Source organism: Mixophyes fleayi, chromosome 3 (assembly GCF_038048845.1).
Source record: "Mixophyes fleayi isolate aMixFle1 chromosome 3, aMixFle1.hap1, whole genome shotgun sequence".
Classification (NCBI taxonomy): Eukaryota; Metazoa; Chordata; class Amphibia; order Anura; family Limnodynastidae; genus Mixophyes; species Mixophyes fleayi.
The window spans coordinates 28,744,583-28,749,451 of NC_134404.1; positions in this window are offsets into that span (position 1 = coordinate 28,744,583).

Genomic DNA, 4,869 nt, shown 5'->3' on the forward strand with positions numbered 1-4,869 from the left:
CTCACAGGTACTCAGATGCCCCCAGAACTTATACTCAGAGTAATAACAGTTTATCTCCAGGTAGCAATAAGGTTTTCAGACTGGAAGTATTTGTCACGAGCTGCGGCGGAGATGAGCCGGCGCGACTCGTTCCTGAACCCTGATTGTGTCCAGGCTGTCATCGTGATGACCAGGATGTCATTTCCAGTTTTTGCACCAGCCTTTTCTATGACGCTCTTTAATTCATCGCCACAACCTGGCCATCTGGGCAGCCAGGAGCGTGCGCATTTCTAGATAATTATTATCCTGCTGTGGCTAAATCTCCCTTCTGTGCCTTCATGTTTCTGATTGGCCCTTCCATGTATTTAAGGCAGAGAGGCTTAGGATCCCTGACGGTTATAGGGTCCGCTGCTTGTGTGTTGCTTATCTGTTTGTTTCCTACAATCCTGATGGATTCTTTGTTGTGACCTTACCTGAACTTTTGGACTTTGCCTGATTATTGCCTGTTGCCCTGACCTTTTGTCTGGATTTTGAATATTGCTTCTTTGCCTGTGACCCTGACTTTGGCTTGAATATTTGGACCTGCTTGATTTCTGCCAGCCTTGACCTTCAGCCTCTATTCTGACCCTTCTTCTGGCCACGGATTTGCTACCCAGGTCTTGCCTCAGCCTCTGCCTCCAGTCTTCCAGTTACTTTATCCTAAGATGCGGTTATTCTGATAAGCCTCTTCTACCAAAGAGAAAAGTCCTGGGGGCATTCGAACACTGGTGAAAGTGTATAGTTCTATGGAAAAGGCGGCTGCTATAGGTGAAGACCTCTACTAGCTTGGCTCTAAAGGCTTATCAGTATCTGCGACCCTAACAATATTAGTACAGTAGTTGGTATTCAGAAGGTAAACCAGGAAATATGCAAATGGATGAGATCGGGCAGCAAGCAGGGATGATCAAAGACAAGCCATAAGGTCAGGGTGGTGAGTGAGCAGGGATAGTCCAGAAACAAATGAAGGGATCAGAGAAGCAGCAGACAGAGCAGTAATCAGGGATAGGCAACAGGTCAGGCAACAGGTAGTCAATGGGTATGGAAACAGCAAATAGCAGGCTTCACAAGGTTCAGGCACAATGACATGCAAGGTAAGCCCTCTCTTCTATTTAAAGGAATGAGGACAAATGAAAATGCAACTTTGAAGCTAGGCCCCCTGCAATCTAAGTGGTAATTGTGATCATGTGACCACCCATCATAAGCACAGCGTCCCAGGTACCTCTCAACTGGTCAAGATAAAAGAGGAAATGACTGAACACTGGAAAGAATCAGTATTAGCTGTAGCAAGTCGGCTCCTAACACATTTTTCATTTTAAATAACAGGAAAGGTAAATGCACTTTAATGGAAAAGTCCTAGTTCCTCAATATTTGTATTCTGGAAGCAGCTTTTGGCTATGTACTACCATTGTTCAAATCTATCTATATTAACCATGGTTGCCTCCTCAGCTTTTTAAGAGCCTGTTGTAGTTTGTTAGCTTGTGTTTTTAGTTTATGATCTTTGTAAACACAATTTCTTTGTGTACTTATAAAATAAATTAAATTAAAAGAAAGTGTTCTGGCCGCCAGTGCAGCAGAAACTCATATAACAGGTAGAAGAGGTCTTCACCTTTAGCAGCCGCCTTTCCCGTAGAGACTGGTTATGCTCACAAGTACTCAGATGCCCCCAGGTCTTATGCTCAGAGTAGTGTGAGTTTATGCTAACACAGCAGCGCATAGGTACAGGAGGTAGCACACGGAGTAGCGGCAGACCAAAGATCAGCGGACTGGACAGAGCACCATAGGATGTCAGGTACAGGCAAAAAGGTCAAAAGGTCAAGGTCAGAGGCAGAGTTTCGGAATCCAGGTACAGGCGATAGATCAGGGTCACTAGCACAGGTTCAGAATCCAGGGACAGGCAAAGGTCATACACGGGTACTCAATCTCAGGTTCAACACCAGACAATAGTACAGGAGCAGGCAGCAATACTGGAGACAGGACACTATAATCGGTAGTGAGGCTAAGTCCTCACTGCCTTAAATAGTACAAAGATCCAATCAGAACAGAGCCCCACAAGCATCCACAGGACTAGCCTAATTGATTAGTAATGCTGGTGGCCAATGAGAATAAAGGTACCCAGCAGTAGTAATCGGCCAGGTGGCTGCATAATAAATTACTGGCATACAACCAGTAAAAGAGTAATGGGCTCCCCTTAATTCTAGACAACCCCTGTGCGCACGCGCTCGGCTATCTGACAGCTGGCTGGGCGCTGCGACAGGAAAATACAAGCGTTCCAGTTGTTGCCTAGACAACCGGTACGTCGGGACCGGAAGTGATGACCCGGTCGTCATAGCTTCGGCCGGGTCGCCAGAGACCTGGGGCGGGCAGTCGCAGCGGTGCCCGCGGCCGCCACGACTCCTGACAGAAAGCATCTATAAAATAGTTATTTTTACTCTATTTTACAATAAATGTTAACTAATTGCAGTGATTTTAACAATACTAATTATCTAATATTAAAAAGTTAATTTACTTTCAAAGCATTTATTAAAAGATTTTCACTTCAGTGCTGCGTAATTGAATTGTTACACCTGCAGTACTGTTTAAGGTATAGCTAGCAATCCACAATTTAACATCATAAATTTAAACAGCTGGACATATAAATAAGAAATTTTATTTTATATCTCTGTACCACAACTTGTCAAGCTCTGAAAACAATTAAAGGAGACAGTGAGACATTTTTTAGTACACTGGTGCTCCTTCCGCCCTACCTTGGGCCAAGAAATCCACTCCCTCATTCTTTCCTCTCCCCCTTTTACCTGCAACCTTGATCCCATCCCCTCTCACCTCCTTCGCTCCCTTTCCCTTACTGCCTGCTCTCTCACCTTGCACACCTCTTCAATCTGTCCCTCTCCACTGGCATTGTCCCTTCTTCCTTCATACATGCCCTTAACTTTCCCATCCTCAAAAAACCCAATCTTGACCCTCTTCTCTCGCTAACTACTGCCCTATAACACTTCTCCCCTTTGCCTCAAAACAACTCAAGAGGGTTGTCTGTAAACCCATTCAATAGACACCTCTCAGACATTTCCCTCCTTGACCCTCTCCAATCTGGCTTCCACTCCCTCCACTACTCTAAAACCGACCTGGCTAAAGTAAATAACAGCCTTCTTTCAGCCAAATCTAAGAGTCACTTCTCCTTGCTCATATTCCTGGACCTCTTTGCAGCCTTCTGCACTGTAGACCATCCCCTTCTGTTGCAAACTCTCCTCCCTCTCTGTCTCTTTGGCTTTGTCCTCTCTTGGTTCTCCTCTTACCTCACCAACCGCTCCTTCTATATATACATTTATTGTTCATCCCCCCCTGCCCCCCTCCCAGTAGGAGTTCCTCAGGGCTCGGTTCTTGGCCCTCTACTCTTCTCGATGTACACATCCTCCCTGGGTAATCTCATCACCTCCTTTGGTCTCCAATACCATCTGTACGCTGACGATATTCAACTCTACATCTCCTCTCCCGATCTCTCCCCCTTCCTTCTCTCTCGTGCATCTGACTGCCTTTTTTGCCATATCCTCTTGGATGTCTTCATGTTTTCTCAAAATCAACATTGCCAAAACTGAACTCATTGTCTTCCCTCCTTCTAAATGGTCATCCCATCTTGGTCTCTCTATCACTATCAACAACACCAATATCTCATCTGTTTAAGAACTCAGTTGCCTGGGAGTCACTCTTGACTCCTCCCTCTCTTTTACCCCCCCACTTCAATGTCTCGCCTAATCCTGTCGCTTCCAACTCCGTAATATTGCCCGCATCTGGCCCTTCCTGTTCCAGGATGCCACCAAAACCATCATCCATGTTCTCATCATCTTCTGTATTAACTACTGTAACCTTCTTATCACTGGCCTTCCCCTCTCCCAAATAGCCCCCCTAAGGCCTATACTCAACTCAGCTGTCTCATCTTTCTCTCCTGCCACTCCTCTTCAGCCTCCCCTTTCTGCCTCACCCTTCACTGGCTCTCCTTCCCCTACAGAATCCTTTTCAAACTTCTCACACACACCTACAAGGCCCTCTCTCACTCCACTGCCCCTTACCTCCTCTCTATTCACACTTGATCCCGTTCCCTGTGGTCGGCCAATGACCGTCGCCTGTCCTCCACCCTGATCACCTCATCCCACTCCAGAATCCAAGGCTTCTGCCCCTCTTCATTGGAATGACCTGCTTCGCTCCATCCGACTGTCCCCTAATTTGGGCTCTTTCAAACGGGCCTTTAAGACTCATCTTTTCCTCAAAGCCTACCAGCCATCCACCCAATCTACTTGATTACCTTACCCTCTCACTCCCGCTCTCTTGCGCTTGATCCCCTCCTCTAACTCCCTTTGTGGCTCTTGTCTGTTTACCTTCCCTCTAGGATGTATGCTCTTATGAGCAGAGCCCTCTTCCGTCTTGTTTCTCTACCTATTCTTCTGCTCCCACATCACTATGCAAGCTATGTTTGGAGTGTTTGAAGTCCTGGTAGTATTTGTTTAATGTTTAGTACTGTATCTACCCTGTTTAGTCTTATGTCTGTCTCTGTACGGCACTGCTGAAACTTTGTGTTGCCCTATAAATAAAGGCTAATAATAATAATTACAATTATTATTAATAATTATTAATAATAACAAATTATTTATTTAATAGAAAGGATAAATGTGTACTCCCACTACATTGACTCAAATCCTGTATGCATCAATTCTACAAGGATCAAATAATGTTCATCACCACCAGCAGACCTGGCATTAGTGCTCGCTAATGTAGAGAACTATAATCCCTAACATTTTTTTATGTAATGAGCCTTCATTCTCTTTTTTTATTTGATCAATAATGAATATCTTGCTGTTCGCA